At 37.6% G+C, this 26480-nt stretch overlaps 1 protein-coding gene across 2 annotated transcripts in view; it reads left to right on the forward strand.

Annotated features, from left to right (window-relative positions):
• Positions 1-26480, forward strand: part of USP6NL (USP6 N-terminal like) — a 110514-nt gene that overhangs the window by 5291 nt on the left and 78743 nt on the right. The gene's annotated exons all lie outside the window — the stretch shown is intronic.

Below are 26480 nucleotides of genomic sequence, written 5' to 3' on the forward strand. Positions count from 1 at the left end.
GAAAATATGTGCATACTGAATTTTGTGTCTTTGGTCCTGTAAAAATAACCAAGTAAACCTGAGATTTGGCAGATGCCATTTTTAATCTGCAAGTTTTCGATCAATGTGTGCTCTGTAAGACTTCTCTGTAGTCTGGACTCATTTTCAAGAAGTCTGGTCTCATTTTCAAGAAGTTGAGTTTTGTAACAGGATGATGTTTGTTTTATTCAGTATAAATAAAACATATAACTCTGAGGGAAAAATGCCTTGGGTTTACTAAGAATTCCAAAATTTGTGACTGCCTAGTAAATTAAAATAACGGATAAAAATCCAAAATAAAATCAATGGACTTCATTTTATAGGAAAAAAATAAATAAGTTTGTCAAATTCCAGTATAGAGGTTTGATCCCAGAGGAATTCTGGCACGTATTGGAATGATCTGAGCCACAGAAAACTGTGACTTAATGTCTGTTATGGTGGAAAAAACCAGATGAAAGACACCAGAAATTTTGCTTCAGGTTGTATCTGATGGGTAAGATAACCTCTTTTTAGTGAACTCCTTTGAGTATTTGAAGGTCTCATAAGTTTTGCAGATGTGAGACTTCTTCACGCAGCTTTTGTCAGCAATGTTACTTGGTCTTGTCTCATGTAGAAATAAGGATAAAACTTCATTTACACAGGAACTATATTTGTAATGTAGCTCAGCTTCAACACAACTGTACTGAACATGCTGAAGGAAAAGCATCTTGTTCATAGGATAATTATATCCTTTGTTAGTAAAATAAGACCATTTGAGTTTCTGGGAGGAAATGAGTAAAGAAAATTGTTGGTTAAATTTCTTGTCAAACTAAATGAAAATGGTTGTTCTTGACATCTGGAAATTAAAAAAATTATGAAAAATTATGAAATGCTTGCTAAATGTAGCAGAGGAAAAATTACACAAAAAAAGGCTTGAAGGAGTTTCTGAGCTATTGGGTTCATGCTGGTGTAGATGGAACTATTTTAGTCTTTATACAGATTTATTTCTATTTTCTTTCATATTGCTATTCACACTTGTTTACTTTCTGATGTTTAAAATATTTGCTGTATTGCATAGAGAACAGTTTTCCAGGCAGTTGTTCAAACATCCTGATTTGTCATACACTGTATGTGACTCTTCATTTATAGAGCTTCTCATTGCTTTATGTGCAGTCTTACACATAACAAATAACTGACTCAACAGCTGCTGTGTTAAGTGTGACTTCCAGGGTGCTGCTGTGGTGATGTTGGTTTGGGTACAGCACACACAGACAGTGCTAGAGCAAAACACCCTTGGTTTTGGTCAGATTTTGAGCTGATTCCAGGCTGGAGGGTTCAGCTGTTCATTAGGAAGAATGAAGACCCTTATTCAAATGCAAGACAACATTTTGGCAGTACTTTTTGTGGTACATCAGTAATGGTGTTCTTCAGTGCAGGATGCCACATTCTTGTGGTAGAGTGGATTCTGAAGCCTGTGCTGTGATGGCCTTCAAGGGCACAACACAAAGTGCCACTCTTTAAAAGTATGGTTTAGAGAAGATTAGATGTTTTATATTTGGCTGATGTTGAATTTCTTAGTTTATGATTTGCTTGAGAGAAACTTGAACTATAAGCACAGTCCTTAGTTTTATGCTCCTCTTTTCTAAATTTCTCAGCCAATAAGGTAAGTACCATATCTTATGAAGCTGTATTTGTTTGCATAGTTCTGTTTATGTGGGCTCATTCACAAAATCTGTGGGCATCTAGAATAGCTAGATGTATTAAAAATGCTGGGAGTCTCTAGCATTCCTAAATTGTGCATCACCTAGTGTCATTCAAACGAAAAATCTTTCTAAAATGAGGTAATCTCAGCCTTCAGAGGGCCACTAAAAACTCCAGAATGCTATTATGTGCAGGCTACATGATTGAAGCTTGCTGATTTTTTTGTGTTGTACTTAATTCAGTATATATTGCCATTTTGTGGCACTTCATCTTTGTGAAGGGCTGTGCTAGATGCTGAGTCCTAAAATGATTAAATCCTTTTTCTACTACCTGTCCTAAATTTCTTTTCAGACAGATCGTATCTATTTGTTTTGTTTTTGCCAACTTTATTCACTAGCTTAAGTAATTTTTACTGTATTAGATTTCTTGTTTACCATATAAAATTTGTCACACAAAGCTTTATTATTTTATTTAAATGTCTTGTAGAAGTAAATCTGTTAATGTCCTGGTAGTTATGAAGCACACACGTGCTTATTTTTAAGCCAATGATCAGTTTTGAAAGTGAATGAGAGAACTGCTTTTTTTGTTTAACTTTTTTAATAGTTACCAGGCGTGTAAGTGCCTGCTTTGGATCCTGTTGTACTAGATCTTTCCCTGTATTGGGGAAGAGCACTGACAGAATTGCAGAGTTCACCATTCATGGTGGTAGTTTGTTGTTGGACAACACAAAGAAATCTGTTAAAACTGAGGGAGTCCCTGTTAAGGCTTTTATTTCTGTGGAATAGCTTTGTAAATGTCTGTTTTCATAATAAGGGTAAGACACATTTGTATTTGAAATTGTGCTTTTCCATTGTATGCCTTATAGGACACTGAGGTCAGATCCTTAAAGGGTTTGTAATAGTACCAAGTGTAGCTAAATTGATTATTGATTTGTTTTATATTTAAAGATAACTTGTCAGAGAAATCTTGGTGGATGCAAACTGCCTAGAATGTCCCACCACAGAGTTGATTTAATCTACATTTTCTCCAGATACTTAGTGGCCAGAAAATGTGTAGCATCATGATAAATTCTTAATGTTATAAACTCTGCTCTGTATTTTTGGGGATTTTCCTGTTCTTTTCTCCCTTGAGGAAGGGTCAGTACAATGAAATTATTTGAGCTGATGCAGTGAAACTTAAGGTTAGTGCACGCTATTGTAACAGGCTGCTGACATCTTCATTTTTTCCCCCTTAAATGTATAAGATGCAGTGCCAATTTATAATACGGAATATTTCTTTCCTGACTTTGTCTTTCTGCTTCTAGTTTTATTTCTAACACACTAAAAACTTAATGCTGCATGCAGTTGGGAAGGTCACCTGTTTCTTTGTGCTTCACTCCCATCAATTCAAGTTTTCTTTCTGTTTGACTGAGGGTAGGAACACATTTTGTGTGAGAGAACACATTTTGAGAGATGCTGTGCAGTGTGATCTTGCATTCTGCAGATGGTTGGTGTGGCCTGGTAATGATGGGGGCAGTTTTTGCCTCACCAGTTCAAATCAAGCTCACAATGGTGGTGTGATTAAAGGCTGCTTCTGTTTGATGGTTGGTTACATTACATTGACCTCTCATTACAGCTCTGGCTTTCTAGTCTGTGTTCACAGAGGAACCTTGTGGTTTTGGGATTTCTGAAAACATAGATTTTGTTTCTTTTCTTCTGTATTCTCATAGTGTATGTAAAAAAATAGTTTTGGCTGTCAGTTTCCCTGTTCATGAACAATGAACTTAGGAACTAAAGCAAATGTTAAGGTCAGCCTTAACATTTTAGGTCAGCCAGATGGAGATGCAGTGCTGTAGTGAGTCCCTCTAGGCCAGGTTGGATGGGGCTTGGAGCAGCCTGGTCAAGTGGAAGGTGTCCCTTGTCCATGGCAGGGCATAGGAACTGGATGATCTTAAGGTCACTTCCAACCCAAACCATTCTACACATTATTATTTCTGTGCTTGTTCTGGGCATCTCTAGAGCTCCTTGTTCTAAGGAAAGTGTGTGAGTTAAGGCTCATTTCCCCCCCTCACCTCCCAGTCTCCCCTCCTGGTGTGTCAGAATGAATCTATAGTGAACTGAGGACCAAGTCAAATCGTTCATAAATGAAATACTGGGGCTTTTTGTCTGTTTTACCTGAAGTGTAGGTGGCTGTGCATTTTATGTAGTGTGGGTAAAGTGTTGCAAATAATTTAAAAACTGAGTGATTTGGTGGAAGAGGCTTTGTAATCATCACTTCTTTGCAATGAGCTGAGATTGAATGAAAGAAAGGAAGAAGTCTAGGTTCTGATTCACTGAGACAACTGCATGCTGGGGAAGGAAAGCTTACAAATAAACTAAAATACTTTAACAATATAGAATAATGAATAGTTAAAGGATGTCAAATTATTATGTTACATGCTGGGTTTTTGTTTTAGTTTTAAACTATGAACCCTGAAAGCCTAGTCATAAAATGCAAATTTCAACCTACAGTTAGTGAAGTGTTTTCACAATTGTTGTGATTTCACAGCACAGTTATCTTCTAATCTTCATAAATACTGTGACTTGAGAAATAGAGAAGAACCTATTCTGTCTCCTGGGTTATATTTCCTGAAACTTGAAATAGTAATTCTCTATGAAAAACGTAAGCTCTGAGTAATAGAGAATTATTGGATACAGAGGACAAAGAGCCATAATGCAGATTTGCAAAAGATGGCTTTGAAGACTTGTGAAAGGTTTGTAAAAAAATTTAAGAATTAAATAATTGTAACCCCCCAGCAACTCAGCTATGTGAAAAAGAAGGAAACCCACAAGACTCTTAAATAGTATACTCCTGTATATTAGTGACCCCCTAAAAATTGCTTCATTGATAATATCAGTGTTTATTTAATTTTTCCTCCTCTTTTATTGAAGCTGTCAAAGGAATTCTCCACTGTAGCTGTAGAGACACATGAGAATTTGCATCAGTAGTAGTACACTATTAACTTTTTTGTAGTGAGGTGCTGAAGCATGAAAAAGACATGTTATTGTTTGGCTCTGGAATCTTGTAGTAGGAGAACTTGTCACTCGGTCTTGCTTCACTGTTGCTCTTCTGTGTTGTCTTAACTTTTCAGGTCCCTTTTTTTGGGGGGGTACTGCTACTTGCTGCTCTATCTCCTCTTCATAGTGCAGCTTGTACCTGGTGATACTGTGAGCAACTGGGCTGGAGATAATTTTCTAACTGAAAATACAGATTCAGAGATCAGAATTAATGAGTTGCAGAAACCTGTGTGGTCTCAACAAGGAAGTTTTGAATGAAGTTTCATTAGAAAGGCATGGGCTGCAGGAGCCAAGGCTGAACTCAGGGTCTTAAAATTTTGTGACCGCTTTAAAATGTTGCCCATGCCAGAAATGGGCCAGTGTCCTTTGCCTGCCTGAATTCCTGCATTCTTCCTTGTTACAGGAGCATTCATGGGGCTGACTGGAATTGAGGGGGCTCCCTGAGCTCTTGCCTAGGTAGCTGCCATCCATGGATGCACTGCTGCCCTGCAGGGGTGGGGATCGATGATCTGTGGGTGAGATTCTGGTAAATGCTGGTTTTGCCTTGCTGGAAGTGTGCATGGAACTGTAGCTTAAGTTGTTCAGGAATGTGGTAATCTTGGGCTTCCTCTATGCTGAGCAAGGAGAGGCATCTCCAGAGGGCTAATCAGATCTTGGATGACCCAGTTTCTCACCAATACTGTAATTAAACTGCTCCTCTAAATACACAGGGTGCATGAGTAGCAATAAAATATGAACCCAAATACTTCGCACAAAACTGATGTATCACATGGGGGAAATGCAGGAAATGGTAGTAGAAACGAACTTGTTGTTTTAATATTTGCATTTTATTATATTGGATTTTTATTTATTCAGTTGACGTAATAATGCAGCTTCTCAGACCTTGTGGATTTTTTTTTCTCATAGTATAGCTATTGAAATAAATCAGAACACAAATGGAAGCTTTTTGAAATTTGTCTATATTTAAACAGATTAAAATTATTTTTAAAATTTGTTTTCATAATCCATACTTTATTTTTGATCACCTTTTAGGATATTTACAGCTGGTGAGTCGTTGCTTCCCTTGCACTTAAAATTTATTTTTAGGTCAAACAGGCAGATAAACAGTTTTTGACTTTTATTTTGTCACGTATTTACTTGAACAAAGTAAGTCTTCAATCTCCATAGTCTGAAATGAAGCTGCATCTTTGCAGGAGGTTGCAGTTAAAATGTATTAATCACATCCAGAAGCTGTGTTTGCAGGTGGTAGGTTCAAGTTCAGTAATGTCACATTTGTAGGGCTTTGCTAACAAAGAGGTATTGTAAAATATTTACTGTTTGATTTAAATTAATTAATGTATAGTAAAATTAAATTTATAAAACTCTTTTCATACATTTCGGGTACATTGACTGAACATTTTTTAAAAGGTGTTACATTTATTTTTATATTTATTTTTCCGTAAAGGGAACTTCAGATATATCTTCTTCCATGTGGGCTTTTTCCTGGCTGGTTGATGGGGCTTCTCTAAATAAATTAGTGCAACGTGACACCTACTTTTAAAGAGATATAATTTCTATTTGTAAATCAAAATGTTGGCACTGGCAGGCAACTATTGTTAGGTTTGAGCTGACAGGAGAGCTGTGGCAGGAAAATTATCATCATTTATGTTGTTGGAGTTCCAGTGTTTTTGTAGAAACACACTGTTCCCCAAATGTGTCCTTTTTAGGCACTTGCACTTCACGTTTATTCTGCCACGTCTGTACTGGGAATTAAGGTTGGATTATTTACAAATTATTTACTTTATGATACTCTAGTTGTGTGTGTCTCTGAAACAACAAGGATGCTAAAAGATGGTTGTGATAGTAATTTATGTATATTTAAACATTAATTACATGTTTTATTTGTGATATATATTTTATATAATTATTTTTCTTTACAATGTGAAATTATATACCTACATTAGAGATAGTAGAATTCTTCTATTTATGTGTTTATAAATAAAGGAGAATAATTTTTTAACATTTGTCTGCCTCTGTTTTTATTGATGGCCAGTAAGGAGTGCTGATTTATTATGACTAATTGGCATACACAGGAGTACATGCTTTTGGCATGATAATATTCTCCCATTACATAGTTTTTAATTTAAATCTTAGTCTTTGGGCCTCTCTCTGTGCTCCTTTATATAGAACATTGCACAATGATGCCTTTATCGTGGGTCTTTGGTGCTCCTGCAGCAGAAGGAGTGAGTAGCACAAGAACACTGTAACCTTGTTCTCTGGAGTGAGTATCAAGTATCTGCCACTATGTAAGCAATTCATATTTCTGGGATCCTCTTCATCCTGTGATAAGTTGAGGGTGGTATTCAAGTACATTCCAAAGGGGGAAGGATGCAGAAATTCCCAACTAAAATACAGATGAAAAGCAACAGGTACAAATGTAGATGTTTGGGTGGGCACCGCCTTCTCTGCATAAGGCACTGCGTAATCACAGAACAATGTTGCAGTTTCTGTAGGAGGACTTTGAGGCTGCAGTTTTAAGCTCCCTAATGGTGGTGTTATTTCCTGTTGATTCAAAGAATTCACAAAACAGCTGAATGGGATGAAGGATTAGAAATGGACTAAAGAAGAACTTTCCCAACAGCAGTGTTAAATGAGGTGTTCACAGAACTTTCCTTGCCTGTCGTGAGTCATGTTGATTCTCACTTTCCATACAAATGATTGAATAATATGCAGCACTGTGTAGGAAAAGTGAAGTATGGCTACTTAGTGGTGTAGCTTTATCACAGACATGAAAAATAATTGAGCTGCAGTCTTATTTTATGTTGTTATTCATGTTCATATTCAAGAAACAAAGCACCTGATTTAAAAGATGTGTGGTTTTTTTAAGCTAAATTAACTATGTTTCAAGAAAAACTATTTTGACATGCTTTACTCAGCTACTGATAGGAAGCAACTTCTTTGATTTGTAACACAGTTGGAAAATATTTGGGGTTGTTGCCAGAAGTGGGGTTATGTAAGTAATGTCAGTGAGATTATTGGCTCCATAGTTGTTTAAATTTAAGATCTTTTCTTAAACTATCCAGCCTGTTATCCTTTCAGTATTTACAAGGATGGTTGCAGATGTTTGTGGTAACAAAGTAGCTGCACTTAGGTGATACCCTATCAAACAGCTGATTATGAGGCTTGTTTAAGCTCTCATTGCAAAGGACCCTCTCCCCTATAATTAAGGTATTTTAATTCCTAAAATTATGTCGGAGACTGGTGAGATAACACTGGAATTTTTTCAAGGCTTTTGTTCCTATCCTGCTCAAAATTTCCGAAGCAAGCACAAATCTGTGTAGAACTCCCAAGTTCTTCTGGTTTGAGAAGCTGGTATGAGGAGTTGTTTTCTTCTTCTCTTCCTTTTTTTTCCTCAGTTTTATTTTGTGTAACATAATGCTATCCAGAATAGAAGGCATACCAACATGCTGTAGAACCTGAGTGCTTTTGGCCAGGGCAGTCAATAATCTAACAGATCACTAATGTATAAGGGCACTTTGTTTTAATAAAGCAGTTTGGTTTGCCATAGGAGAGGATTCTTGAATACAGTCTTTCTGTTTTAGCCTTGAAAAGCTCTTTGAAAACCTGCCTAATTCTGTGGTGGAGTGCTGAAAGCCTTACTCAGAGCTCTTTTGAGCACCAGTCAGACTGACTTGCCAGAAGTTTTAGGGACATAGGGAAGTAAGTCTCTCACCAGAATGTTCTGTTGCATTCAATAGAAAGCTTTTTTATTCTCTCGCTCTTTTGTTTTTTTTTTTAATAGTAGAATTTTATACAGCATTATGTAAGGAGTTTTATTTTGTGGTGCTACTGTGTCCGAGTTGTACAAACAGTACAATGGCATAACCTTCATTTCCTGCTCTCCCCCAAATTTAGCTTTGGAGGTGACACTTGTGGGCTGCAGCTCCAAGTTTTTGGAGTGATGCTATGCTACAGCCATGCTTGTGGTCAGGCTGCTCTGCAGACCCTGTTTGCCGTGGGAGCTTCAGTGCAGTTACAGCTCATATTATTTTATATCTGGCTGCAAAAACTAGACAAGCTTTTAGCTTCCTCTCTTCCCCAGTTACATCAAATTACTGTAAGAGTGTTTGAAGGATGTAATGGTCTTGGAGAACAGGAGAGAAAAAAATTAGTCTGTTGCTTGCTGTAAAAAGGAGGTACAAATTGAAAAGTGTCAATTTTGCTTTTTATTTCCTCCTCACTTCCTTCCCTGTCCCCCACCTTCCTTTTCTATATCAGAAGCAATGACAAAACATTTGTATGTTCTGCTCTAAGTATGTGGTAGGAAAGTTTTCTTTTTAGAGCGAAGGCTAATGAGTCACTTTTAGTGACATTTCAGTATTTATTTATTCCTTGTGCATTAAAACAAACTAAAAGAAATAATATTTATGTGAAACTCACTGTAAGGCTCTTGAGTGGTTTTTTTTTCCTCTTCTTAATGCAATCAGTCATTAAGTGGAACATCCATTTAGAAGAACTAACACAATTTGTGTTTTGTTTAACACTGTATATTCAGTGGACTTACAGGATGATATAACGAGGCCAGGTTACCTGGATGTTATTCAGTGAAATTGAACAAGGATAAATCCACTACAAGGGGGGATGATGCACTTCTGTTCCTCTAGCACTGGTGTAATGCCTGTGGCAGTTCAAATGCTGGGTTGCAGTGCCTGAATGTAATACTGGGTGGAGTGATGACCCTTCTTGTCTGGACCATGGCAGTTGTTGGCTGAAACTTGGCATGATATTAAATTCTCTACAGCTGCAGAGAGCACAGAGAACAGTAAATACAGTTTCCCATCTGCCAAAACTGAGGCTGTGTTAGTAGGTCCCTGTGTTCTTGTTCATGGAATAAGTAGGTAAGGCATTTTTCATTTGGATAAATTGATTGTCTTAAGGTGAAGCTGACTAAAGAAGTCTCAGATGCTCAAGTGTTTCCACCATTTTTTCACTGATGAGGGAATAGGAGCACTGTTCAACAGTGGGAGCATGTAAGTAGTCATAGTTAACATGATTGTCACATTCAAGCTTGGATTTTTAAAGCACATTAGTTAAAATCTGCTTTGAAAGACTGCATTCAGAGTGAACATAGAAGGAGAGCAGGAGGCAGAAATCTGAAATTGACAGGTAATGGTGTGTCCCATTATAACACAAGTGCAGGAAGCAAACAGATCCATGTACACTTCCTTTTAAAGGAGGGTAGTTCCCTTCTGCTCTGTGTGACCTTTGGGTTCATTTCCATTGGCCACTTTTGAAATGTTGAATTTGTTCTTCCTTTGAATGTGTCTCTCTCTTTACTAAGGTAGGTTGCATTTTTTAGGATTAGATGCCACCTTAAGCGTTAGGTTAGCCTATTATAGAGTATTTTGAAAGTTTTGATTTTTCTTGCAGAGACAGAAAGCCACACTGTGTACTGTTTGCTGCGCAAACTATGGCTGCAAATACATGGGCTTAATAGAAGTAGTGTGTATTTTGCAGTGGACTAACAAGGTTTGATGTTCTTCCTGGTGCCTCTCTACAGCTGCATTTTATTACGTGGATTAAATATCAGCCTAAAAATGTACATGCAGTGAAGGATTTAATCATGCTAACAAATAGCACTGCATAGAATTTTCTAGTTTTTCTTTGCCTCAGGGAGGTACAAGATTATTAGTCTCATTCATATCCTCTTCAAAAGAAAACCAAGTAAGGGTTTAAATTAAAAGCAAAGTTTTTATTTTTCTTCTGTCTTTGAGTTGAACACACATTCACTTTTATCAGTCTATGCCTGATTAAACTAATGAATGTACTTTGACTTCAGTATTTGCACATGTAAGATAGTAATAGTTTTGATTTGTGTTTAATATAGCAAAACCAAAAAAAGTCTTTAATGACTATGTGGCTTCTTTCTGTGTGCTTAGGTTTGATAGAACATTTAATGATATCCTTTAGCTTAAGATAAATTTGTTGATTAGCACTACAGCCATGACCCAAATCCAGGCAGTGTAAAATTGCTGCATATTCTGTTTGAAATGCTGCATATTATTAGGCAATATATTTTAAATAGTTTTTGTTATTGTAATTGCAACTTCATTAATGTCTGATTTCTTTATGAGACTTTTAGTATGGAACTTTTTTCTTCTCAGAAAAATCTTCATTTGCAGCTAAAGCTATATGAAAACTTGCCATCTAATAAGAGGAAGACTGAGAAATCCGTGGGGTGTGTGCATTCACTGAGATGAGATCTTGTACTACCGTGCTCTTTCTTCCTCCTGTTTAAAAAAAAAAAACCCACCAAACATTATTTTATCAATAATTTAAAATGGACTGATTAGAGACAACCTTTTTTTGGGGGCTGGAGAGTGGTGGTGGAATTCCATTTGCTTTGTTGTTGCTTTCTTGATAATTTCTTGAGCCTTATAAAGTGACCATTTGGCCTTTGAAGGGCATAATGTGTGTGAGGAGAAAGAAATTGAGTTAATTTGCTGATTCACGATAAGAATCCGTGATTCTATTCTTACTCATTTTCATAATGCTTTGTAGCTTGCTTAACACAGTCCTAATCACATAGACCCAAAAGATGTGAGTACCTCTGTATCTAAGGAATTCTGCACTGCAGCTTGAGCTATTCCTTTTGCCAGGTCTTTATGGGTTAAATATCTAAGAGCTTTTGGAACCCTTTGAACTGTTGCTAAATGGCGCAGTGTAGATGCACTTGTATGTCTAAACTACAGTTCTACAGAAAATATAGGAGAAAAGAAGCAGCAGTACCCTTTGGTTATGGAGGTGACAGGTATAAAACACATTTATTGGGAAGAAAAAATAAATTGTACATCTACACATGCTTTTTTCCTTTTTGTAACTTTTTTTTTTTTTTTTTTGGAAGAGTGCATCAAGACTTCATGAGCACAAACTTCCGATACTGATCTCCATTAGTGTCTGGTATCTGTTATCAGGGTGATAAAAGTGATCTACACAGGCAGTTCCCTTGGCTTCGTCGTGGCTCTCTGGGAGACTCACTGTCTGTCTTGTTACAGTCTAGAGCCACATGCAGAATGTGTTGTAGCAAGAGCTGAGGGGGTGAAAACTGTGCAAGAAGGGTGACAGTGAGAGCACTGAGCAGGGATGGGATCATGGAATGTGTAGTTTTCCTTTTCTGTGTGCTGTAAGCTCTGCAGAATGTGGCCCTTTTTTCCCAGTTACAGCATTTCTTTTTCTGTTTTGGGTTAGAGGGTTTTTTCCTGGAATGGGTAGAATTACTTTCATTGACCATTTATTGAAGTTTTCCATCACCTGAGTTTAATGAACAGCTTTTTAGTATGTTTAAAGTGTAAAGAAAAACAGACTTTAAAAAAATAGCTTTCTCTTGAAATTATTACTTTTCCAGCCTTTAGATCAAGCTACTTTCTCTTCCCAAGAAGATGCCTTCTAAATAAGGCTCCTAGATCTGCAGCCATAGTTTGATGCTTTAAAATTGGTAGCAAACCTGCTAGAAATGAAGAAAAAAATACTCCTAAGTGGATGCAAATTCCATTGGATTAAGCATTTACTGACTCTGAAGGACCATTGAGAAGACTGTGAGGATGTTTATTTATTTTTTTGAATGCTTTGAAAAATGCGTAGCCAAAAGCAGTCACTTTTGAAAAATTACCTCCTGAATAATAAATGGAGTTGTGTCACTGGTGCAGACATTTTTTTCAAGAAAGGCTATCAGAATTTCACATAGGAATTCTTGAGAGCATTAGGTTTTCTTCTTTTTGCCTCTTTCATGCTTCAAAGAGTGATCTGTAAAAAATAATGAAGATTAAGAATTTAAAGTTTCAGAGATTTATGGGTTAGTTAGTTATTGATTGGAACTCTAGAATTCTCATCCAACTATGACAGATTATTGAAAATTTAGTAAAAACTGTAGGCTTCAGTTCAGAGATTGGGAAATTAATTCAAAATATTAGTGAGAAACAATAGATAACCTACTTCATGGCAGCTAATAATAATTTGTTTTATGATATATTGTTTTAGAGCTCAATGCCTAATTGTTTCGAAATAATAATTTGAAGACAGGAAACAACAGGAGTATCATAAAACAAAATGTTTCTGAGGATAGTGGGGATAGTTAAGGTATTTGCCTTAGCTGCTGGGTAGACTTTATCTGAATTCATTGTTTTTGCAGTAAATAAACAGTTTGTTTTTTTTTTTTTTGTGAAGGGACTATACAAATGTTTTTATAATATACTCTTCCTTTTATTTGATGTTTAAAAAATCCTTCCCCTAATGCTTGACTTGTATTTCCTTAATTCTTCAATCTGTTCTTGAAAACTTTTATCCTGCATATGAGAGAGTGGTTCTTGATGGGAAAATCATCTTCATTTTCTGAGCCTCTTTGCTAAGATGGGAGGGACGATGAAGCAGTTGAAGCAGTTGTGCCATGTGTGGTTCCTGAAACTGCAGCTTTTAAAGCAAACATTCCAATGGGTCATTAAGAGCAGGTGCCCTCACTTTTGATGGCGCTGGAGTTTTTACAGCCCCTGTTCCAGACAGCCCTGCTGGGACAGCCCTGCCCAGAGCCCTGCTGACTCGTAGGGTGCTGAAACACCTGCTGGGTGTTACAGCCTAGAGAGGAGGGTCCAAAGAGCAAATGCACCCTGCTCCCTTGTAAATCCCCTTCTCCTGCCTCTAATGGCAGACTTTGCTCTATTGCAGAACGAGCGTCACCAAAAGTTTTTTGTGTATTTATTTGCTTTCTTAGAAGACTTAAGGCTTGATCCTGCTTCCATTGAAACATTAGTGACAGAACTGCCCTGGGCTAGGACTTTCCTGGCCACTTTGTTATGGGCTCTCCATTCCCTGGGGTGTCAGGCCTGAAAGCTTGGCATCTTAACCATATGTGGAGGTAGGGAAAAGGACACAGTTCTGGCTGTGGGGAACACGGGAGGATGATGAAGTCAGACCTGCAGAGGTTTCTGCAGAGATGTTGGGAGTAATCAATACGCAGAATATCTGAATTCTGGACAGTTCAGTTTGATAAGAGATTTGTTTGAAAAAGAACAGTGACAGTAACTTTGCATCTCAACTCTGATGTGTGCAGGGCTGTTATTCCTATGAAGGAAAGCCCTCGAGCCATTGCAGTGAGTTGGGTTTTTCTCTGTTAGTAGCTTGTACATCTTTCTGTGAACGAGGACATAACAAGCAGGCACTTTTTGGATAGCTGCAATGCTGCCTGGGAAAACCCCGAGGGTTCTTGATGGTTTTTTAATAGCCTAGACAGAATGCTGTGAATATATAAACATTACAGATTAGAAGAAGAGAGTGAAAGAGAAAATATTAAGTCTTCCTCAGAATTAAATTCTGATCTTCCCCACCCCCTGTCAAATACCTTTGACAAATACTCACTGAGCCATCCTTCTGCAGCATCATTTGTGCTGTAAATATGTTACCTCCTGGCAATATGCTTCATGAAAAAGAACTCCTTCCAAAGATCAGTTAATTATAATTACGTTAATGGAAGCATTTTTATTCTGAATTATGATAGCTGACTAATCAGGATGCAGGTCATTTTTTTTATTATGCTTGGGATCAAGGGCTGTACACAGTGATCCATAAAATCCCATAGTGGTTAACTGTTCCTTTCAATAGCAGTGTACTCCATCATGTTGCTAACATGTGCATGATTTCTGTATTCCCTACAATTTTAAAGTCAAGGAAGAAAAGCAAAATCCAAGAACATCATCAAGCACATACTGCTTAGCAAGCTCTCTGTTGAAGAGGAAAAATGCTTGGCAGAGATCAGTGGTCTATGATTGAATATGTAGCACTATTTTTCTGAAACAGAATCTACTCAAATTGTTACACTAAATTTATGACGTGGTTTCTTAGTGGTTCACCTTGTGTATCTTTGTCAGAATTCTGTGAACTTCCATCTGGTATATCCTTGTCCACAGTGGGTGTTTTATCAGGATGTGTGGCCTGAGAGGTGGCAGTTGTAGTGACAGATTGTATGGAAGTATCAGTTGGTTCAGTACCAGTCAAAGATAAGAGTGAACTGTAACCAAGCTCTGACTCACAAGTAACAGATGAAATTATACAATTTAGTGTGTTTTATTTCTACAAGTCTTTTTGGTATTGCCTCTATACTATAGCAGGTTTAGTGTTGCTGTCTTCATGTATAAATTGATTTGAGGAAAGATAAATAGCAGCCACCAAGATTACTGTGTAATTCTTCAAAGTTGCAGTGATTTGTTGAAATTTCTTATTTATCATGCTTGCTTCAGACTTGCACCATTTTCTTTACATTGCATATGGATTGTTGTTTACATTTTCCTAAATTATTTTAAGGCTTTGCAAGTTTTTTCAGTTTTTTTCTACGTGCCAATTGTCACAATAAAGAAGAGAGGGAAACTGCTGTGTGTACCAACTTCAGAAACTGTTTCTCAATGAGGAAGGCAGGTGTGATGTGAAAATGACTTCCAGTCCTGAAGTTCTTGTGTGTCTCTCTTGAAAAGGGAGGACAGGGACCTGTACCAGCAACGTAAGGGACAGTTTGGAAGAAAAAGGAACTACTTCCTTTTTGGGAATAGGTAGTGAAGTGCTTCATTTCTTCCTTTTTAAATAGTTTTTCACAAAAGTAGGTACAAGTCCTCCTTCTAGTTCTTTCTTCCTCTGCTCCCCTTTCCCAACTGTTAGTCTTTGTCAGTCCACCATCCTCTCCTTGTTCCAGCACTTGAGAATGTTGCTGTAGCAATGAGATAATCAAGTTCATTTAGAAATCAACTGTAGGATTTGCAAGGTGTATTCTTGTTTTGGAAGGCCAAGTGGATGTTATTACTGAGTATTTTATTCAACCTTATCTCTTTTTTCTTCCTTTCTCCTCCTATCCATAGTATGTTACTATAAGGACCATCAAAAGTTTAGTAGTTCTGTAGTAGTTGTGTTTTGTGCACCATGAACTTAGAAGTCAGTCTTTTAGAGAGAATTTGCAATGTAATATAGTTGCAAGTAATGATATTCCTTTGGTTTTATATATTTGATTTGAAGATAAATTGTTTGATTACCCAACTAAATAAAGAACAAATGCCTTATGGTGAGATAATTGTGGAAAAAATTCTTCCAATGGCAGTTTTGAGCACTGGATTATTAAATAACAGACTTTCAGGTAAACCTTACTGCACAACCCTGCATTTTACATCTTATTAAATGTTCTGAAATTATACTTGTTCTGGTAGGGTCTGCTTGTAGTGATCTTCTCCAAACTTCTCTAGGTAAAAGGCATTGGTCTTAAACCTGGAATTTAACTTGAGGTCCAGGAGTTAGAAATTGTTCTTAATATAGAAAAGCTGAGGATTCTGTGTGTACCATTTTGAAGAATGTTTCTTCAAGCTTCCTCTTGAGTGGACACTTGAATGTTTACAGAGTGGGAGAAGAAACCAGACAGCCTGGCAGGGAGAAGGATTTTACTTGTCTTTTTATTAACTAACCAAATAGGATAGAACTTTGGGTTGCTCTTCCTTCTGACAGAGATTAATGGGCAGGCTGTGAATGAGACTGACATAACAGACATAGTTTGTTGTTCCTGTGCTCTGTATGATTCAAGAGACTGACATGGACGTGGATAAATATGCCAGTAAATCTTAAAATCTGAAATGCTTGTGATGTGAGCAGCTGGAAATGGAAAAATGGAAAGAGATGACCTCTTCTCCCCCCCAGCACTTAAGCAATGGGAACAGAAGGTCTAAAGGCCAGAGAATGTGGCCTGTGGTTTGTTTTCATGTTACGATTTTCAGAACATGTAGTTGGCTTCCTAAATTGATCTCTGTGTGTGCAAGGTGTTGCATTGCTGTGTAGGAATTCAGTTTTCTGAAGTGCTCACAGAGCCTCTTCTGGCCTGACAGTTATTTAAAGTGATCACATAAAACATGATTCCTAAGGATTTTTTTTTTTTTGGGTTAGCTCTGCAGAAATTTTGACAAAAGGCACTTCTGAAGGGCCTTTGTACATTTTTCAAATGTCATTAAAAATGTTGCTGGGTGCATACAGCAATCTCTCTGCTTAAAATTACCTGACAGAAGTAATGAAAGTAATGACAATACCTTCGCTGAAAGAGTTCTCTGGGCCCCTGGTGGTGGGTGAGAGAATGCCTGAAATACTCCCAGGATTTCCAGTGTGCTTCCCCGTGTGTGAGAATTCCTGTCACGTACAAGGGTGTCAGAGGTTTCTGTTCAAGGGGGGAGAAAAGGAGCCCAATGAATGTCTTTAGCAGGAGCTTGCTTGTGCCTGATGGAGTTTTTGCAGGCTGGGTTTAATTTTAGTTCTCTTGGTGGGTCTGACGCTGGCTCTGCACTGCACCAGAGTCTTTAAGCAATACGTGAAATTTCATGAACTGAGATTGACTTGAAAAGAGGATGCAGCCACACTTGTTAGTTACTGAGCCTAGGGGAGCATGCTGCATCTGTCAGCAGTCGCTTCAAGGGTTTTTTTTTCTTCAGCTACTTTGTGAATGTTTCCTTTAAACTTTATTTAGGGAAATCAGTATGTGTTCTCTGCATTAAAGAATTCTAAAATGTTCTGTAGAAATACATTTAGGACTGCTTGCGTTTATTTGTTGCCTTGTGCTGAAGTCACTTTAAATCCATCACTCCAGCCTGTAGAGTCATCAGGCAGAAATCTTCCTGGGAAGGTAGATGAGTTCTTCCTGCAGCAGTTTTACTTGAGCATACTGAAGACAGCCATGTAATAAGGTGTAGTAATGAAACCTGTTGGGATTTTAGAGGAGCACCTTGTTCCTTTGATCTTGCTAAGGAGCAATGATTCAAGTGCTACAGATTGTAAAGGATCTGGTGTCACCAGCAAGACGGAGAGCGGACACTGCCAGGAAAGGTAAGAGCAGCTCTGGGATACTCTGTGTTCTCAGTAACTTGCTGTGAATCAGACATTTTTTTGGGAGTTTGGCAGTAGTTAAATTGCATACTTGATACTTAAATATGCTCTTTGTTGTGGCATGTACAGCTGCCATAATTTAGCTTAGATCTATATTAAGCCTAATTATTATCGTTTTTGCAACTGCCGCTTTCCCAAAGAGAATCCCAGTGACGTTTATTATGCTGAAAATTGAGCTTGTCAGCATCTGTAACTGTTACTGTTGTACTAAAGATTTTCCTTTGTTTTTGTGGTAAAAACATTTTTGTTGTCAGGAGAGCTCAGGATGTGAAAATAGCAGTCGTATTCTGTGTAATCCCATCAAAATAGTTTTTAGAGTCTTAATGCTCTAGATGAGAATAAGAGCAAAACCAGGCTTCTTTAGTGCTTATGGAAACGAGAGACTGGAAGTACACAGCTGCACTGCTGGCTAGGTTTTACAATTAGATTATTTCTAGATTACAACTAACTTCAAAATCCAAAATGCCTCTTGCAAGTGTATGAAAAACTACTTGAAATAATCAATGTTCTTTGAATTCAATTGATGTTAAATGTTGTTCTGTTGTTAAATGTTCAGTGTGTTGAACATTTGTTTTCTCTTTGCTAAAGTAGTGCTGTCTTTTGTAGTATGTGGCACACATCTAATGAGGAACTGATTAAACACTTTTGTCTTTTACATCTTAATTATTTGCAACTGCTAAATATTTTCTTTGTAGAGGAACTAAATAATTTGTAGGGATAACTTAAAAATGTCATTCCTACTAGAATTAATTTGCTAGGACTGGTTTGTTTTGTATTGAATAGGTTGTGAATAATTTAGGATTTACAGCATCTGCCTGTTACTGTGTCATTTTTCTGTTCTGCCCTTATGTGTAATATGTGGCTGTAGGCAAGTACCTTTATTTCAAACCAAATAACGTCAGGCTGCTCTAATTGTAACAAGTCAGGTAATGAAACACCTCTGTAAGTAAACAAAAGGAATGAAGGTAGAACTGGGCTCAGCTGTTACCCTCTTACCTCTGAAAGAAAAAAGGTAAGCTTCCTAATTATTTCCTTAGAGTTTGCAGTGATTGGTTGGACACCCCCCCCCAAGAGTTGTATAATTTCATCCCAGTGAATTACTCAACTTCAGCACTGTTCACTGTTCATTTTTGATTTGTGCCGCTTCCAGAGACGGACGGGCAGAAGTTCTACTTGTCTGTTCTGCACGTACCTCACTAGTCAGGCAGGATTTTTAGAGAACTACTGTAAGAACTGCTTAAAAAGATGTAATACCAAAACCCATAAAAATACTTATTTTTAGGAACAGATTCAATGGAATTGAAAGGGAAAGCTTTGAAAAACGTGAAGGAATGCTCTTTCTCAGTTTTAAAGCTTTCAGGTTTTTTTTCCTGTTTGTTTTACTCCCTTAGTGAAAGACATTAATTTTGGTCATTGTTTGGGAGGTATTCTCAAGCTGCTACTAACGGAGCTAATTAGGTGTTAGCTCTTACAGAACCTGGTGGTGCATTTTGACGAACAGTATTAACATTAAAAAACATGCAAGTATTCCAAAGAAAACATTTACAAAAGATGCAAAATGCTGACAGGTTTTGGTGATCGATACAGTAATTTGAGTAGCCGTTAGATTTTTTTCTTCACAGCATGCAACATTAGGCATCTGGTGTACATGAAGAGCTATATTCTGCAGAAATGACTCATTCTCAGTATTGTTCTCAGTAAATGGAAAAATGGGCTTGTAAAGAAAGAGTTGCTAGGAAGCCTACTGTGAATGTGAGGTGAATCCATTGAGACATGGGGGATGATGTGTGAAGTGTTTACCAAGGTGCTTTCAAATTGGCGTTACTAAACTGTAAAGATTTTAAATCCTACTCCTCAGGTCCATCCTTCTCTTTCCCTTTAAAAAGTGTTTTCATTAGAATATAATTTCTTGGAAGGTGAATGTTACAAAGGAGCACAGTGTATTATTTGCATATTTCATATGTAGTATCAAACTAAAAAACTTCTTTAGGACTGAAGTTCCTAACCAAGTAACTGGTTTTATAAATAGTATGTAAGATTGAGGGGGAAAGGATTCCTCTGCCTTCCAATTTTCCCAGGATTTATTCTCAGACTTAGGCTTAGAAGCACAGTTAATAGCCAAGAGAGTGTCTTTTTGCATCCATCATTCAACATCAGAAGCTTGTTATAAGGTCTGCAGTAAGCACAGCTACTGTGGAGATGAAAATTCGATCCCTGCAGAAGAAATTCCTGCAGAATGCCATTTAAAAGAACCCCATTACTAATGCTTCATGAGTTGAAGTGTGGATTTAATGGGGTAGCTGAAGAGCCTGACAGAGTTGTAGAGTCTAATTTTGGGTTTTTATGGGCAAGTCTATTTTCATTGTGGCCATGACCTATGCCACAGGTTAAATTAAATTTAATTTCCTGTATCATAAGAGGTTGATAAATAGGTGGTTTACAACACTAAATCCCACAAAGAGTTACGCAGTGTGAGCGTGAGTGTCCACCTTGTCTCCCAGTGCAAGACCTATGGTTCTGGTTTTGTCTTCAGTCTTCAGCTGAGGCTGACATCAGAAAATCATTCAGTGGGTCTGGGAGTGTTGCTTACATGACGTGAGCTAAACAGTAGGTTTTGATTTATAAGGTCTCACATTTCCATACTTTTTAAAATTTTGTGCTGTTTAAAAATTGAATTATTCAATATTTTTAGGAAAAAAAAAGTCCTATAATTGTTTTCCATAGTCTTCCAACTGCAGTGAAACTGAGAGTGTAGAGTTTGTTGTTTGGTTTTTATGGGTTTCATTTTTGGGAAACTCCAGACCCATACCATGTTTAGATAATACCAGATTCGTTAGAGGAAAAAATTACCACTAGTCATTTATTGTCAGAGGAGTAACATTTTACATGCCCTGTGAGTCTGAAGGTGAACATTGCCCTGTGAGTCTGAAGTTGTAAAGAAATTTAAGAGGTTGCCATTATTTTATTTATGAAATTGAAAGTCTGCTTTGAATAAAATGATAAATCATGACAGTATAAAATTCTCTTGACAAGTGTTCTGATTTGAAGCCAAACATTTTATGAGATCTGAAACCTTTCTGAATTTTAAAAAATATTTCAAATATTACTTGTCCTAGAGAAATCCATGTAGAGTATAAATCTACTAATTACTTTGTTCTTTTCCATCACTAAAATCTTGGTTGAAATCCGGGTTGTATAAAATTACTGAAGAAATACTCATGTTTACTTCTTTCCTCCCTTCTTCTTCTTACAGATGGCTACAGCAGAACTTAATTAGCATCATCACCTTGATGTTAGGATATAAAAAGAGATGTTGTATTAAAACACTTCTAGCAGATGGGACAACTAAATTGAAATCACAGAATTAAAAAGGGATGCAGTATTTCAGTGTGAGAGAGAGAAACCTGAGAGAAAACTTCAGTTTGATACTATTTTTTTTTTTCATGGAACACAAGAGGAGGCAGATGTTTGGTCATTGCACTGTTTGGGTCTATAAGGTGTGTAAATTTTGGGCCAGCCAAGGATAACTGTGTTTAAATTTTCCAGCAATAAATTGGGAAGTTACTGCCTGGACTCAGTGCAGACAGTACTGTGGTGATACCTTGTATTTCACACTTGGACGTGACAAGAAATAAGCAGTGTTGTTTGGTTTGTTTCTGCGGGCATGGACTAAGTTGATTAGTTGCAAGATGGAGAAAATAAAAGTCCCACATCAAGTAGTAATGGTGTTTTCTCTTTACCTTTGGTGATAGTAGAGGAAAAGTGTACTCAAATCAAATGCATTCCATTGAGGCATCTACTAAAATATGAGAAACTTTCTTCAGTCCCTTTATTTTTCTGTTTATTGTAGCATCTTTGCAAGGAAGGCTGAGAATTTTGCCTCTTATGGGAAGTTCCAGGGCTACCTGAATTTCTTACTTTATTTTTTCATATAATACTGTTATAATCCATGTTGAGTATTTTAACTGATAAATGCTGGATTAGAGGTAAAGGTTTCTCTAGACTCATATACCTATCCTTGAATTACTATATTTTTTAAAGGAGACTGGCCAGAAGAGCCAAGTTAATAAAAATGAGCTCTTCAGTGAGCTGCAAGCAGGCAGTTAAATCTTTTTTTTTTGGTCATTAAATATGAAATTCTGCCCACAGGAGCCAAGATAACGTATTGTAGTCTGCAGCTCTTCAGTACAGGTATACAGCTTCAATTTACTGTGGCACAGTTTCTAGCAGTGTGACAGAATTTCACTGTATTTCAGCATTTCTTCTGACATTATTTGTGCTGAAGTTTCAGCTGTGGTTTCACAAATGATAAATGCTGGCAAAAGTGACTCCTCCTGCCTTGCCTCTGCTGCTCACTTGGCCTTCCCATCCCAGTTCAGATCCCTACAGAGACTCACCTGTGTGTGTGTAGCCATGCAGTGGTTTGGAGTGGTACACTGTACTTCTCATTCTTGTTGAGCTACTGTAACCTTGATCAGTTTAACTAATCCACCTGCAAATTTAACTAATCTATTGCTGCTGCGGTTCCACAGAGGTGCTTGTGAGCTCCAAGGAGGAGCCAGCAGTGGGATGTGAGTGAATCAATCCATGGGGGCAAACTTCCTTCAGGGGTACCACTGGCTGAGGCTAATGGGAAATGCTGGTGGAATTTCCTTCTGCTGGAGTGTGAGGAATTCACCTCAGGATGATACAGACACAAGCAAGTAATAATACAGTTAGGTCACTGCACAGTGAACACACAGTGCCTTATCCAGAGTGGTTTTACCTAACATACTCTATTTCTGTGGTATCTATATGTCTTTCTCTATGTTGTGAGACATACTGCTATGTCTCACCTTAAATAATAGTAACTTTCACGGGTTACACATACATCATGTCTTTTCCACTGAATTTCTTATCCTAACATTTTATTACCTTTTTACTTCATTTGAAATTTTATTCTTCTCCTTTGTGTGATGCCAGCTGCAGTGATTAAGAAAGGTCCTGGTGCTGCTTCGCTGTATGTAGCTGTTAGTGGCTTACTTTAGTGTCTGTGTATTTGGTTATTAGGTAGGTAGCATCATTAAACAGTCTGTAGATGTTGTGTCTTAGGAATTGGTCTGTGGTATAACAAAATTAATACAGACAGCTAGAATTCATTTAGCTGTGGAGGAACTACAGAGAAAAGAAACACTCACTACTTGTTCTCTCCTTCTGCAGTAATGTTAGTTACCTGAAATGAGCTAATTTACAAGCAGGTAAGCACAGCAAAGGCAGCTCATCCCCAGCTTCCTACTGTGATTTGTTATTCTAGCATGTCTTGGGGTTATTTTTGGGAAGGTGTGACCCTAGACCCATGAACTGTCAACTGTAATATTCTCAATAATCCTGAAATACAGTTTTAGGTTTCTTATTTGTAGCACGTGGTAAATGTGGGAGCTTAACATAAAATATTCCTATACAAGTAGGCTTGAACAAGAAGGAAGAGTAGGGAACGGTGCTGTAGTGTAATAGGGAAGAGCACAGCAGGTTTGCAGTGATGTTTTTGCTAGGTGGGACAGAAATTCAGTTCTGTGTACATCAGCACAGCTGTTTTGGCATCACTGAAGCTGATCTGACTTGCTTGGGGATCTGCAAACTCTGTCGTGGTTTCACTACAGCAGGAGGCACCTGGCAGCTGGGCAAAAAGACAGCTGAAAACAAGGTGGATTTGTTGGGTTCCTTGAAAGAAGAGGACAATTAATGATTCATTCAAGTTTTTGATTAACATTTGGGAAGATTAATGAGTTACATGGTTTTGAGCTCGAGCTGGTAGGATGGGTATATTTGGCTCTCTGGTTTCAGTGATGCTCCATCTGAGACAAAGATTCTGTGTTGCCTGAGGCATTTGTCCACTGTGTTTGCAGAAGAGCCAAGATCTCAAGCCTGGATCTCTGAACATGGCCAAAAGCTGTTTGTATCCTGTGCCTTTCCTTCTCTTCTGGCTCTTGTGCTTCTATCAGTGTGTGAATTTTACAACTTAGACATTTTAGTTTTGGTTTGGAGACTTTGAGAAAAGGCCAGGAAGTTCTGCCTGAAGGATCTAGAAAAACAAGCCTCATTCTCAGTCTTGTATTTTCATGGCTCAGGTGAACATATTTTTCTGATCTTGATTTTGGTGGGATGGCAGTTGTGCATATGCTGTTTTCAAGCATGTAGAACTTCTTTTCTTGTTGACTGTTAAAGGGTAATGCTGATGTTATTTTCCATAAGCAAGTATATTTCTTTCCGTGAAGAAAAGCTGGTGCTGTTCCCATACACATGCCTCAAGCAATGAGGGATCATCTATTTGTTTTAATGTGTTAAGTTCTTAAGTTTTCAGTAATTTATCCTCATACTTACGGAATTTGGAATTCAGTGTTAAATATGAATGTTGATGTCCATGCTTCTTATTAGGAAGCTGGTACAGAATTTATTTGAAAAGCTTGAAAAGGTGACAGGTTTTTTTGTTAAATTGCAGTGGATACGATTAAGCAATGGTGCAGAGATAAATGCTAATATGTTTGCTTGTTTGTATTCAATAGCTTAGGATGTGGTGAATATTTCAAAGTGACAGGGTCCCAGCTGGACATTTTCTACAACAGGTAATTATAGCAGTTGGGTGGCTTAGACAGTGCTTTGGTGTATATGGACATTCACAACTTCTCTGGACATCTTATCTGGCTTCTTCAAAGTATTTTTGTCCTGTTGAGCTTCTAGATCTTTTGGTATAGCCTGTAAGGAAAACATCCAGACTTCTCCAATAAGCTATCAAAGCAATTTTAATTTTTTTTTTTTTAGTTAATCCTGTCTAACAGCAAACAAAAATACTGTTTTTTCAGTGGATTAGCTTCCGCTATTTCGTCCTTCTGGTTGCAAGTCCAAGCAGTTTCTTTCAAAAGGAAATTATCTGTCAGCATTAGTATTAAACTATCCATAAAAATGTTAATTTGAACTGCATTTCCAGATCAAACAGAAAATGTAATTAATGTCAGCTAATTAAAGTCTTGGTGGAAATGAGAAAATAAGTACACAGATGCCCAAGACTGCTGTTGTCTCCTTGCTAATAAAGCACCTAACGAAGCATTTTTAGCAGTACCTGGAGGGGACAGGTCCTTGGTGAAAATAATTTCCTCAAGGAACAGATTCTGCTCCCTTCTGTTTCATGTTCCAGGTGATGCTGGGTTTTTTTTTCCCTACTGTTATTTTCTGTAGCATTATTACATGTCAACACAAACAAAGAAAAGGAAATAGATGTGCAGGCACTTGATTACTCAGTCTTCTCTCCAGGAGAATAGCATGACCCCTGTGTTGGGTGTCACGGTCCCTTAACTCTGCATGCCAAGCCAGGCTATAAATCTTGGGACCTATCACAAGGGCTCCATGTGTGCAAGTGGGCTTTGGTATAAAATGAGTCTGGGCTGACTGGCCACAGCTCCCATGAGCAGGTTCTGTCCTCATGGAGAAGCTCGTGGATATTCAGCTTGTGGACTTTGGATACTCTTTTTTGCCCAGTACCACTGCTGGGTTGAGGTCTTCTCTGCTGCCACTGGGAACAGCTCAAGTGCACACTGTACATGGAATTGGTGGTCAGAGCAATAACTCTGCAAGAGGATTGACCTGTTCCTTTAGTCTCAGGGTGTTCTAAAGACCTCGGGGGATTTTGTAGCTTTTAAGCCAGGTATCACCCTGATTCACACAGTTGAAACTGTACATCCTTGGGGAGTGAAAGTTGTGTGCTGCAGTTGAGATTTTTTCCTCCCTTCCCACTGTGTGTGTGGTAGTTGGTTTTGTTGTTTATTTGGTGTGTTGTTTTTTCTTTGTTTTAACAGTAATTTTTTGTCTGTCACTGTTGTGCTTTCCAAACATTATCACAATCCGGATGCTCCATTCCTGTGGCACATTAGCCACAGGACTGTTATAGTCTAATGCAGATATTAATGAAATGTAAGTGGAATACTAGGAAAAACAATCTCCTTATTTCCCTGTGGCTTAATTCATCATTGAAAAATAGGTTCCTATTAAAGGATCTAAAAATCAAATGTCTTTTTCTTAGCATTCATGTTATAGTGGTCTAAGTGATGGCTGCACCTTCCCTTCCTTGCACCTCTGCAGGCATTAGTTATATCTGAACATGGAGTGGTGAAATGCAACCTTTCTGCCTATTATTTTTCCAAAAGCATATAGCAAAGTCCTGTAAATTTTGTGGGCAAATGAGATCACATAAAACTTTCTGCATTTATTGACTGGGAAATATTTTTATTCCCTGGAAACTGAAGGGGAAATTGGTTGTTTATTCTTTTCCTTGTTTTTGGATGAGACATTTTTCTTTTGAGATGTACCTGATATACCAAGCAAGATTAATATGTAAGCATTTGGAGAGGAACATGAACAGGCAAGTTTTACCATATCACTATGTACTAATTTTCCCCCCAAAGTATTTTGACTACAGGTCACTCTTCAAGCCCTTTTTTGTCTCCACTTAGTCAGAAGTTAAGGCTGAGTTTAAGCTTCTTTTTTAGAAATAAATACTTCAAAGTTTTAATTAATAATTCTGGTTTACTGATCCCTGTCACAGTTAGAATGGAAGTGAAGCTTTTGTTGCGAAACCTCATTTTTGAGTGGGAAATAGCAGGAGTCTGAAGGACGTGGTTATAATGCAGTTCACAGGTCTCAAGTGGAATGTGAGATGTTGCCTTGATCTGAGACTTCCTCTTGCTGATAGAAAAGGAAATACTGTTTGTGCTAATGAAGGGACTTTGGTAACTTGAATATGCTATGATCTCTCCTAGAGAAATATTTTCTGTTTCATTTAAAGTCACA

This window comes from Vidua chalybeata, chromosome 5 (assembly GCF_026979565.1).
Source record: "Vidua chalybeata isolate OUT-0048 chromosome 5, bVidCha1 merged haplotype, whole genome shotgun sequence".
Classification (NCBI taxonomy): Eukaryota; Metazoa; Chordata; class Aves; order Passeriformes; family Viduidae; genus Vidua; species Vidua chalybeata.